At 42.5% G+C, this 13,344-nt stretch overlaps 1 protein-coding gene across 3 annotated transcripts in view; it reads left to right on the forward strand.

Moving 5' to 3' along the window:
• Positions 1-7,104: 7,104 nt before the first annotated feature.
• The window catches only part of ANKS4B (ankyrin repeat and sterile alpha motif domain containing 4B), a 43,539-nt gene continuing 37,299 nt past the window's right edge, over positions 7,105-13,344 (forward strand). For 2 of the 3 annotated variants that reach the window (XM_077906902.1, XM_077906901.1), the window contains exon 1: positions 7,107-7,676. The gene's annotated coding sequence lies outside the window, so the exon portion shown is untranslated. Of the gene's footprint in view, positions 7,677-13,344 lie in introns of all 3 variants that reach the window. The other variant, XM_077906903.1, reaches the window with a different exon arrangement.

Consider the following 13,344-nt stretch of genomic DNA (forward strand, 5'->3'; position numbering starts at 1 on the left):
TTTTTAAAGATAACTCCGTGGCCAATGGATCAGGAGATGAAGGCCAGTTAGGTCTGCAGAGGATGGTTGTGGCACCACACCGGGATGGGGGTGATGGAGATATTCCTCATTTGGAGAGCTAGCAGCATTTGGTGATGGATGGCATGTGGGTGATGAAGGAAAGGGTAACATAGGATGGCACCTAAATTTTTTTAACTTGAGCCAATGGGTAGATACACTATTTTCTGAAATGGGGGATGGATGAATATTCAAAAGTCTTTGCCTGTGTTAAGTCAGATATGCCTTTTTAACACCAATAGGATGTGTGAAGTAGGCAGTTGGCTTAGAGTGTAAGCCTGGGCTGGGGATACGAGATTTGGAAGTATTTTCCATGCTGAGAGCTTTACATAGCCATTTTATGGAATGCATTCCTAGAAGTAGCCAAGAGATGGTTTTAAAACATATTTTGGATTTTATAAACATCCTTGCTTCAAACCCTGCAACATGCAAGGTGCTTTCCCACTATACTTGGGTAAGACCCATCACAAGCTGCCCCTGCTGGCTTCTCATTTTTTTAATATCCATTAGCCTCGGGATTTTAGAAGTGAGACTAAGGTTTAGAAGCAGAACTGACTCACGAATTCTGCCAAGAAACATGGCACTTAAATCATGGCTTTGCAATTCAAATTATCACGTTGCCTGGAGCCCAAGGCCTTTGCTGATCAAACAAAGTAAAATAACGTACAGAACCTAGCAGAGCGCTTGCCGCAGAATAAGCCTATAAAGCATAGTTGTCAAAACGCACCACACACCGTCCTTTAAAACAGTGGAATGGAATGAGTAAAAGGCCTCTTGTTAGCCACGCCTGGTGGAATGTTAGGACTCACTGATGATTCAAAAGGTGGCTTGCCTTTTAGGCATAGTTCAATGTGTGGCTCATTTGGAAAGGTAATTTATCCTTGGAGCATGGAAGCTGTGACTTCACACAGCTGGAACGTTAATTTATCTGCCTAGGTGTCTGCTTTTGCCATGTGTTGGGCACTATCTTAAACCCTCTACAAACCAATACACATTTTTAGCCAGTCCTCACTCCCACCCATTTTAGAGATGAAGAAGCTGGAAGATTGAGAGGCTAAGTTGTCAAGTGCACACAGAAACAAGGGAGATTCAAGCCTAGTTTGCCTGACTGCCAAATCCACCCTTGTACCCAGCATGCGGTTCAATGTCAACTCCTCCACCTGCCTTTGAGGCCTTCTGAAATTTGGCCCTAATATATAATGCCCTAATATATGCCCTAGTATATACTGTCTGTAGCAGTACCCATAACCTTTGCTGCTGTGTCAAATAACTCCAGGGATGGCCAGTTTCATGAAATGGAATGTGAATGGTTGGCTGCCCCAAGAGTCGTCCCCACAGAAGTACCATTTCAGAGCTCCTGCGTGGCTCAGTCAGTTGGGCATCTGCCTTCAGCTCAGGTCATGATCCCGGGGTCCTGGGATTAAGCCCCACGTTGGGCTCCTTGCTCAGGGTGGGAGCCTGCTTCTCCCTCTGCCTCTGCCTGGGGCTCCCCCAGCTTGTACTCTGTCAGATAGATAGATAGATAGATAGATGATAGATAGATAGATAGATAGATAGATAGATAGATAGATAGATAGCTTTAAAGGAGAAGTACCATTTCAACTACTACCTATGTGTGGCTTCTGTTGTCTGCTCTGCATAGAACAGGAGATTCAGGGGTGTCTGGCTAACTCAGGAGAGCATGCCACTGTGGATCTCGGGGTTGTGAGTTTGAGTCCCACATTGGATGTAGGGACTACTTAAAAAATAATGAAGTCTTTAAAAAACAAAAGAACAGGAGATTTAGCCCAGAAGTTGCAACATTCTGGCAAAGGCATGTGAGTTATCACAAGAGGGTTGAGGATAAATTAGAGTACTTTCACGTAGGTTTTGCTGTGTTTCCTTGCGCAGGAGAGAAAAGGTGGAGCTAGAGAGGGGGTAAAGAGAGGATGTAGAATTCTCTTACCTATGCCATGGCAACCCCCAAAATACCATGTGCCTGTGTGAATATACATGTTGGAGTGATTTATATAGGTATGCATGTGCGTGCATGCACACACACACACATGCACACACATCCCGAGTGATTAGTAAGAGTTGTGACAATAAATTGAAGTTATTTTTTTTAAGATTTTTTAATTTATTCATGAGAGACACACAGAGAGAGAGAGAGAGAGAGAGAGAGAGAGAGGCAGAGACACAGGCAGAGGGGGAAGCAGGCTCTACGCAGGGAGCCCAATGAGGGACTCGATCCGGGTCTCCAGGATCACGCCCTGGGCCGAAGGCAGGCGCTAAACCACTGAGCCACCCAGGGATCCCCTATTGAAGTTATTTTTTTGCCTTCCTGGGGAGAAGGTATGAGGATTACATATAAACCAGGTATGCCTTTTGGGTATGTTGTTATGGTGGATGTTATCCATCAGGTGTGGCAGAAAAGTTGAAAATCAGTGATATTGGAGCATCCCCCTTCCAAACCTCCCATTTCAAAACATTTGTACCTTCTACAACCCAGCTCAAGGTTCATATGAGCTATGAAGTCATGTCTTGCTATGTGTACTCTCTTTATACTTACAGCCCTTGTGGAAAAGTCATGGTGGCAAGTGACAACCTCTCTGTGCATTGACTTCCTCAGTCACTCGGAGTCTTTGGGAGACTGAGGCAAGTGATCTCTAGATTAAAAGTGCTACAACACAGTGGAACAATTATACCCTTGCTCAACTGAATCGTCTCTTGTTTTGCTGCTGTTCTCTTATGTTTACTTATCCTTCCTCCTACCCTCCCTACCTGCCCCCTTCTCCACCAGTGCTCTGGGGATGAAAACAATGTCTGCAGATTCACTTTGGGTAGCCTAGAACCTGATATATAGAAACCCCTGAACATTTTCCATTGACTAGAAAAAACATGAAGTCCTGGATATAGAGCCTGTATCTCAGGACATTTGGCAGCATGTAGAGACATTATTTGATTGTCATGACTGTATGTGTGTTTGGGAGAAGGGGTGCTGCTGGCATATGGTGGGCTGAGGCCAGGGATGCTGCTAACCATCCTACAATGCACATGACAGCCCCTTACAAAAAAGAAACATCTGGGACCAAATGTCAGTGCCAAGGTTGAGAAATCTTGATGTAGACAAACGATAATGAAGAGTGTTAGGCCAAGCAATAGCAGAGCTATTGGTCTGGGATGAGGCTGGAATCCGCCACGTCAGCCAGTTGTACTAAGGGCATCAGGGAAAAACCTTCACATTTGTGAAGTATGTCAGGTTTTCACATCTTTCATTCTCATTACCATTTTTGACCTTTCACAGCAATTTTGCTGTGTTCCATCTTCCTACCAGACTCCTCTACTAGCAGAGGAGGAAACTGGGTCAATGGGTAAATCATTTGTCAAAGGTCTCAGAACTGGCTAGTGACTAAGCTGCGGGCACGCCATCATTGGCTGCCAGCTTGGGCTCTGTTTGTTCCTCTCTCACTACTTTTTTGTTAAAGCAGAAGTGACAAGGATGAGACATGGGGAAGGTGGACCACTTGGCAGTCGGGAATCGAGAGCCATTTAGGTTAGAAAGGGCACCTCTCACTCCTGGCAGTGGGTGTCTTGATTTTCCAATACTTGGGAGGAGATTCAAGGCCCCATATACATGCTCTTGGAGACCTTATGCCCCTATATAGGTGCTGGAGCTTCAAGCTGCATTTGAAATCCTAAAAAAACAAACAACAAAACCAAAACCAAAACCAAAAAGCAAAAACCAAAACAAAAACCCAGCAGGTGGAAATGGAACAGAAATGTTTCCTAAAGAAAGTGTTTAACTTTTGAGCCAGAAGAGGGAGCTCATGTCCAGCAATCTGAAGCAGGCTCAGCAAAGACTGGCACTGAGGACGGAAGAAACTTTAGATTATTATTATTTTTTTTTTGAAAGTTTAGATTCTTAAATGCATCTGTACAAGGGGTCCTGCTAAAAGGCAGATTCTGAGTCCTTAGATCTGGAGCAGGACCAAAGCTTCTGCATTGCTTAGAAGCTCCCAGGTGAAGCCTTCCACAGATCACACAATCCTCTGCTTCTAAAGATGGCACACCTGAGGCCAGAGAGGGGCAAGTGCTTTACCCACAGACACTGTAAGCCCACAGTGCCAGGGCTCGAAGCCATGTTTCCTGCAGCCAGTGCTTGCTTCACAGCATCTTCCTTGCTCCTCTGACCCTAAAGGAACTAAGGGGAGGCGGGGAGCATCCATCCCTAGGTATGGAAGGAAAGAAACTACATAGGTCTGCTCTGAAATGCTAAAAATAGATGCTGCCAGTTATCTTACCAGCAAAAGATGTGTGTGTTTGGGAATAAAAGAGAATTGCAATCTGGGATGACCAAGCTGTGGCAGAAGTGTAGGTAAATCCAGGGAACAAAGGAGAGGCTTGCTTGCTTGCTTGCTTATTTATTTATTTATTTATTTATTTATTTATTTATTTATATTTGTTCATTTAAAAAATTATCTTAGAGAGATAGCAAGGAGCAGGTGGGATGGGGCAGAGGGAGAAAAAGAAGCAGACTCCTCCCCGAGCAAGGACCCTAATGTGGGGCTGGATCCCAGGACCCTAGGATCATGACCCGAGCCAAAGGCAGATGCTTAACTGACTGAGCCACCCCAGCACCCCTATTTACTTATTTTTTTAAAGATTTATTTTATATATAGAGAGAGTGCACACTCACAGGAGGGGCAGAGGGAGAGAGAATCTCAAGCACTCTTCGTGTTGAGAGTGGAGTCTCAAGCACTCTTCGTGTTGAGAGTGGAGCCTCCCAAGAGGCTCCATCTCAGGACCCTAAGATCATAGCGTGAACTGAAACCAAGAGTCCCTCGTTGAACTGACTGCTGCCACCCAGGCACACCAAGGCTTGCTTTTTTGAGAAAAGAAAGGGTAAGTTAAGAAGGCTGTTATGAGCTGAAAGTCCATTAGAGGAAAGTGGGAGTTGAAAGTGTAGTTAGTAGCTTCTCATTGGCTGAGCTGTGGCCGGGTGGAGGGTGGGGAATGAGGAAAGCAGCTCTTCCTTGGGCTGGAGGAGTAGAGTGGTATCTATGTTCACAGTTAAGTCAGTCTCTTCCTCTTGGGTCTGCAGTTGATTTGGAGTGGTAGGGCACAAATGCTCCCCCTGCCAAAACCTCCTGACTCCATTTTAGCCAGGTTTCCCATTACTAATTTTCACATAATCAAGCTTCTTTGTACTATATTTTTGGTCAAATCATCTTCCCTCCCTTCAGGACCAGTGGGAATTCAGAGATGAACACCACAAGATTCTGGCCCTCTTGTGCCTTGAGGGAGCCAAAGCAAAATAAATTTGTTAACAGAAGGTGATCTTATTTGTGGTTTATACAAATTTTGCTATTAATCTAAAAGAAATCTTACAAATAATTTGGTATGTTCTTATAGATGCAGATTATAGCCATAATCGTTCTCCAAAAAAATAAAGCTTCTTTAATCCTGAATCATTTTGAATGTTTTTACCTACAAGAAACAAACTGCCGCCCTTAAAAATAGGAATCTTTAGTATCTCACTAAACATGAAGGATTGTTAAAGAACAAAATTACAACTGAGTAAACTTGAGGATCTAATTGGTTTTATGAAGTGAGTCATGAATTCCATCTAGCAAGTAGAGGGGAGCTCTGAGGAGTTGTACAAAATTGAAGGTTTTTATAGGAAGGAGGGTGGGGCAAAGAAGTTATTAGCAAAAGAAAATATTGTTTTAGGCAAAGTCACTTTCCCTTAGTGGGAAGCGCTGGAAGTATTACACAGATGACCTCATCTTTCTTTGGGGAAGGGAGAGGGCCCATGTGACAGATTACCTCATTGATGCTGACTAGAAAAGTCCTGACTGATCAGTTAAGACTTCATTTCTGGGGGAAATACTTAATCTAATTGCAGTTAGATTAAGTATTAAGCTCTGGTTTGATGAATTGGCCTTGTATGAGTTACTCCCTTTGGGGGCCTGTGGTTTTCTTTTTAGCAAGATGCAAGTGATTTCAGGGTTGATTCAGGAAGCACAATAAAGTAATTAGGAATCTAGGTTTTCCATGTTTTACTCTCATCATTCTCAAATAGCATCATTAGGCTTGTTTCCACATGGTCACAAAATGGCTGCCACAGCTCAAAGAATCACAGTGTCACACAACCACATCCACAAGCAGAAAGAAAAGGAGCTAGACTTACATGCTTTTTTTCTTTTTTTAAAAAAACAAGAAAAAGACAGATACCCCCTTTCTAATACCCCTTTCAATTTCATTGAACAGAACCATATGCCTGCTGGTAGCTGGTCTGCAAGGGGATTGAGTTTTAATCTGGATTATTTAGCCCAATCAGGGTATATCCCTAGGGATATACTGTGCCATTCCAGAACAGAGTCCAAGTTCTTTTATTAGGGAAGATGGGGATGGGAGAGAACGAGGATTTTGGGATCCAATTCCAATGTGTATGGGGATTTCCCCACACCAAGAAATTCTCTGGCACCATCTCGGTGTCCAACAATTCAACTCAATTCTGTCACTATCTACCTGGAGATAGCATCACATCCCACAGGTTAAGATTTCAGTCCTATAAGACTGTCCTCACCCAACCCACCCAGCTTCGGTTGCCAGTCACAAGTCCAGGTGGTTACCTGTGCTTCTGACGGTCTGGCTACAAACCCTCCTTGGGTTTGATTTGCTAGAGTTACTAGAGTGTCTCACAGAACTCAGAGAAATAGTGTGCTTACTAGATCACTGGTTTATTATTAAAGGATGTAACTCGGGAACTGCCCGATGGAAGAAATGGATAGGGATGGTGAAAGGACAAGGAACTTCCACATCCTTTCTGAAAGCACCACTCTCCCCAAATCTCCCTGTGTTTTCCAAACTGGAAGCTCTCTGAACCCTCTGCTTTTGGGTTTTAATGGAAGCTTCATTATGTAGGAGTGATTGGTTAAGTCACTGGCCAAGTCCTAGAAGTCAAGGGAGTGAGACTGAAAGTTCCTACCCTCTATTCAAGATTGGTTTCCCTGGCAACCAGCCCCCTCCCCTAGGTTATCTGGTGGTTTCCCAAAGTTCTTTAATAATGTAACAAAAGGCTCCTTAATTGCTCCAACACTTCAGAAATTCCCAGGGTTTTAGGAGCTGTGTGCTAGATGGCTCAAAGACCAAATATCTATTTTTTACTGTAAATCACAATATCACAGGAGAAGAAAGGGGGAAGAAAAGTCTTTTTGATTCAGCAGCCTACTCTACACCATCAGTCCTGGTGCACTGAGTGTTTTAGTTGTGTTTACTCACAAAGCAAGGTTCGTTGAATGTTGTATGATCCAAGGTCAGGGCCATGGAGAAGTTAGCTGGAACTCTAATCTCTGGCAGGACATCTACTCTCAAGAGAAGAAGCAGTACTTAAACTACCTAAATAATCCAACCCACACACTGGAGTCCACTGGAGTCCATTGACTCAGCAGGTGGAAGCTGCTCTGATCAAGAGTGTGGATATGCCAGGCACTGCATGTTCTACCTTCTGCTGCCCCCCTGTCCTGTCCACAGTGAGGTAGCTTCCCACTTCATGCACCACCTCCTTCAAGCGAGAAGCAATGCTAACTCCATGGATTCTCTGCTTATAGGCATAGTAGTGACCGCCATCAAAGGTAATCCACATTCTGGTACTTCAGTGGCTTCCAACTTCAATTCTCATCTCAGGATGGACTTGTGTTCTCAGTAATTCCTCAATTCCACCAGAATATTCTATGGGTTAGAAATGAAGCTGGTTGCAACTTGAATCCGCCAAGTCCTTGAAACAATAAACTGCTCCCTTGTTCTTAGTTCCTGTGTATAAGCAACAATGTCTGTTTGTAACACATTGTCTGTGACTAAGTTTGCGGGCCTCTGCCTTTGTCTAATACAGTGATTCTTACCCAGGGGTGTATGTCTGAATCACTGGAGGAGCTTGTATCAGTTTCCTCTTGCTGCTATAACAAACTACCACAAGCTCAGTGGCTTAAAAATGACTGATTTATTCTGGGGGTCAAAAGTTTGCAATCAGTTTCACTGGGCTAAAGTCAAGGTGCCAGTGAGGCTGGTTCCTTCTGGAGGCTCAAGGGGAGAGTCCTTTTTCTGGACTCCTTTAGGTTCTGGTGTCTATGTTTTCCTTAGCTGGTAGCCCCTCCTTTGGCCTCACACTGCATCACTCCAGTTCCTGCTGCCATTGTCACATTGCCTTATTGTTTCTGTGGTCAGATCTCACCCTTTCTCTTATAGGGATCCCTGTGATTGCAGTTAGGGCCTACCTGTATAATCCAGATAATCTCCCCATTCAGGACTTTTAAATTAATCATGTATGCAAAGTCCCTCTTCCCATGGAAGGTAATCTTCACAGGTTTTTGAGATTAGGACATAGATATTTTGGGGCCATTCTTTGGCCTCCCACAGAGCCTAAACATGTTAAATCCCCCTCCAAAGATTCTAGTTTAGTAGGTGGGGTCAGGACATGACATATTTTTCAAAATATGTATGCCTGATTAAGAATATCTCTTCTAGCACATAGCTTTATCCAACACTCACTCTTTCCACACAGTGAGGCTGCCTCCCCCATGTACAGTAGGATGTGTACCTTCAGCAGTTAAGAACATGACTTTAGTCAATCACTCCTTGTACCTGTGCCAGGCTACCATGGCAACAAGTGTTCAACCCAGCAGCTGCTCCACAGCTAGCTTAGCTTTTCTCTCAGTTCTGCCGTAGCATTTGTGGCAAACATCAGAACCATGCCTGCTGTGGGGGCAGCCTGGAGGCCAGGTCACTTTGATCCTGACCTATGACACTACACAAACAGAACAACTTAGAGATGAGAAGCTCCAGCTCCATCCTCAAGATAGATCTTGGACAAGCTACCCTAGGGCTTAAGTTGCTCTTCTGTGTAAAATGTGTGCATCTCTATCAAAGTGTTGTCAGTAGGGACTGATTAGAGATTATTTCCTATTGTTGTTGGAACAAATTAATACAAACTTAGTGGCTTAAAATACAGGTTATTTTATAACTCTGGAATTCAGAAGTCCCAAATGGGGCAGCAGGGCTATGTTCCTTGGGGCTTTAGGGGAGATCCATTTCCTTGCCATCCCCAGCTAATAGAGGCTGACCATATTCTGTGGCTTGTGGCCCATAGCACTCTGATTTCTTTTTTTTTTTTTTTTTTTTTTTTTTTTATTTTATTTTTTTATTGGTGTTCAATTTACTAACATACAGAATAACACCCAGTGCCCGTCACCCATTCACTCCCACCCCCCGCCCTCCTCCCCTTCTACCACCCCTAGTTCGTTTCCCAGAGTTAGCAGTCTTTATGTTCTGTCTCCCTTTCTGATATTTCCCACACATTTCTTCTCCCTTCCCTTATTTTCCCTTTCACTATTATTTATATTCCCCAAATGAATGAGAACATATGTTTGTCCTTCTCCGACTGACTTACTTCACTCAGCATAATACCCTCCAGTTCCATCCACGTTGAAGCAAATGGTGGGTATTTGTCATTTCTAATAGCTGAGTAATATTCCATTGTATACATAAACCACATCTTCTTAATCCATTCATCTTTCGTTGGACACCGAGGCTCCTTCCACAGTTTGGCTATCGTGGCCATTGCTGCTAGAAACATCGGGGTGCAGGTGTCCCAGCGTTTCATTGCATTTGTATCTTTGGGGTAAATCCCCAACAGTGCAATTGCTGGGTCGTAGGGCAGGTATATTTTTAACTGTTTGAGGAACCTCCACACAGTTTTCCACAGTGGCTGCACCAGTTCACATTCCCACCAACAGTGTAAGAGGGTTCCCTTTTCTCCACATCCTCTCCAACATTTGTTGTTTCCTGCCTTGTTAATTTTTCCCATTCTCACTGGTGTGAGGTGGTATCTCATTGTGGTTTTGATTTGTATTTCCCTGATGGCAAGTGATGCAGAGCATTTTCTCATGTGCATGTTGGCCATGTCTATGTCTTCTTCTGTGAGATTTCTGTTCATGTCTTTTGCCCATTTCATGATTGGATTGTTTGTTTCTTTGGTGTTGAGTTTAATAAGTTCTTTATAGATCTTGGAAACTAGCCCTTTATCTGATATGTCATTTGCAAATATCTTCTCCCATTCTGTAGGTTGTCTTTGAGTTTTGTTGACTGTATCCTTTGCTGTGCAAAAGCTTCTTATCTTGATGAAGTCCCAATAGTTCATTTTTGCTTTTGTTTCTTTTGCCTTCGTGGATGTATCTTGCAAGAAGTTACTATGGCCGAGTTCAAAAAGGGTGTTGCCTGTGTTCTTCTCTAGGATTTTGATGGAATCTTGTCTCACATTTAGATCTTTCATCCATTTTGAGTTTATCTTTGTGTATGGTGAAAGAGAGTGGTCTAGTTTCATTCTTCTGCATGTGGATGTCCAATTTTCCCAGCACCATTTATTGAAGAGACTGTCTTTCTTCCAATGGATAGTCTTTCCTCCTTTATCGAATATTAGTTGCCCATAAAGTTCAGGGTCCACTTCTGGATTCTCTATTCTGTTCCACTGATCTATGTGTCTGTTTTTGTGCCAGTACCACACTGTCTTGATGACCACAGCTTTGTAGTACAACCTGAAATCTGGCATTGTGATGCCCCCAGATATGGTTTTCTTTTTTAAAATTCCCCTGGCTATTCGGGGTCTTTTCTGATTCCACACAAATCTTAAAATAATTTGTTCTAACTCTCTGAAGAAAGTCCATGGTATTTTGATAGGGATTGCATTAAACGTGTATATTGCCCTGGGTAACATTGACATTTTCACAATATTAATTCTGCCAATCCATGAGCATGGAATATTTTTCCATCTCTTTGTGTCTTCCTCAATTTCTTTCAGAAGTGTTCTATAGTTTTGAGGGTATAGATCCTTTACATATTTGGTGAGGTTTATTCCTAGGTATCTTATGCTTTTGGGTGCAATTGTAAATGGGATTGACTCCTTAATTTCTCTTTCTTCAGTCTCATTGTTAGTGTATAGAAATGCCACTGACTTCTGGGCATTGATTTTGTATCCTGCCACGCTACCGAATTGCTGTATGAGTTCTAGCAATCTTGGGGTGGAGACTTTTGGGTTTTCTATGTAGAGTATCATGTCATCGGCGAAGAGGGAGAGTTTGACTTCTTCTTTGCCAATTTGAATGCCTTTAATGTCTTTTTGTTGTCTGATTGCTGAGGCTAGGACTTCCAGTACTATGTTGAATAGCAGTGGTGAGAGTGGACATCCCTGTCTTGTTCCTGATCTTAGGGGAAAGGCTCCCAGTGCTTCCCCATTGAGAATGATATTTGCTGTGGGCTTTTCATAGATGGCTTTTAAGATGTCGAGGAATGTTCCCTCTATCCCTACACTCTGAAGAGTTTTGATCAGGAATGGATGCTGTATTTTGTCAAATGCTATCTCTGCATCCAATGAGAGGATCATATGGTTCTTGGTTTTTCTCTTGCTGATATGATGAATCACATTGATTGTTTTACGGGTGTTGAACCAGCCTTGTGTCCCAGGGATAAATCCTACTTGGTCATGGTGAATAATTTTCTTAATGTATTGTTGGATCCTATTGGCCAGTATCTTGTTGAGAATTTTTGCATCCATGTTCATCAGGGATATTGGTCTGTAATTCTCCTTTTTGGCGGGGTCTTTGTCTGGCTTTGGAATTAAGGTGATGCTGGCTTCATAGAACGAATTTGGAAGTACTCCATCTCTTTCTATCTTTCCAAACAGCTTTAGGAGAATAGGTATGATTTCTTCTTTAAACGTTTGATAAAATTCTCCTGGGAAGCCATCTGGCCCTGGACTCTTGTGTCTTGGGAGGTTTTTGATGACTGCTTCAATTTCCTCCCTGGTTATTGGCCTGTTCAGGTTTTCTATTTCTTCCTGTTCCAGTTTTGGTAGTTTGTGGCTTTCCAGGAATGCGTCCATTTCTTCTAGATTGCCTAATTTATTGGCGTATAGCTGTTCATAATAGGTTTTTAAAATCGTTTGTATTTCCTTGGTGTTGGTAGTGATCTCTCCTTTCTCATTCATGATTTTATTAATTTGAGTCTTCTCTCTCTTCTTTTTAATAAGGCTGGCTAATGGTTTATCTATCTTATTAATTCTTTCAAAGAACCAACTCCTGGTTCTGTTGATCTGTTCCACAGTTTTTCTGGTCTCGATTTCGTTGAGTTCTGCTCGAATCTTTATTAGCTCCCTTCTTCTCTTGGGTGTAGGATCTATTTGCTGTTTTTTCTCTAGCTCCTTTATGTGTAAGGTTAGCTTTTGTATTTGAGTTCTTTCCAGTTTTTGAATGGATGCTTGTATTGCGATGTATTTCCCCCTTAGGACTGCTTTTGCTGCATCCCAAAGATTTTGAACGGTTGTATCTTCATTCTCATTAGTTTCCATGAATCTTTTTAATTCTTCCTTAATTTCCTGGTTGACCCTTTTATCTTTTAGCAGGATGGTCCTTAACCTCCATGTGTTTGAGGTCCTTCCAAACTTCTTGTTGTGATTTAGTTCTAATTTCAAGGCATTATGGTCCGAGAATATGCAGGGGACAATCCCAATCTTTTGGTATCGGTTCAGACCCGATTTGTGACCCAATATGTGGTCTATTCTGGAGAAAGTTCCATGTGCGCTTGAGAAGAATGTGTATTCAGTTGAGTTTGGATGTAAAGTTCTGTAGATATCTGTGAAATCCATCTGGTCCAGTGTATCATTTAAAGCTCTCGTTTCTTTGGAGATGTTTTGCTTAGAAGACCTATCGAGTATAGAAAGAGCTAGATTGAAGTCACCAAGTATAAGTGTATTATTATCTAAGTATTTCTTCACTTTGGTTAATAATTGATTTATATATTTGGCAGCTCCCACATTCGGAGCATATATATTGAGGATTGTTAAGTCCTCTTGTTGAATAGATCCTTTAAGTATGATATAGTGTCCCTCTTCATCTCTCACTACAGTCTTTGGGGTAAATTTTAGTTTATCTGATATAAGGATGGCTACCCCTGCTTTCTTTTGAGGACCATTCGAATGGTAAATGGTTCTCCAACCTTTTATTTTCAGGCTGTAGGTGTCCTTCTGTCTAAAATGAGTCTCTTGTAGACAGCAAATAGATGGGTCCTGCTTTTTTATCCAGTCTGAAACCCTGCGCCTTTTGATGGGGTCATTAAGCCCGTTCACATTCAGAGTTACTATTGAGAGATATGAGTTTAGTGTCATCATGATATCTATTCAGTCTTTGTTTTTGTGGACTGTTCCACTGAACTTCTTCTTAAAGGGGAATTTTAAGAGGCCCCCTTAAAATTTCT

Source organism: Canis aureus, chromosome 8 (genome assembly GCF_053574225.1).
Source record: "Canis aureus isolate CA01 chromosome 8, VMU_Caureus_v.1.0, whole genome shotgun sequence".
NCBI classification, from domain to species: Eukaryota; Metazoa; Chordata; class Mammalia; order Carnivora; family Canidae; genus Canis; species Canis aureus.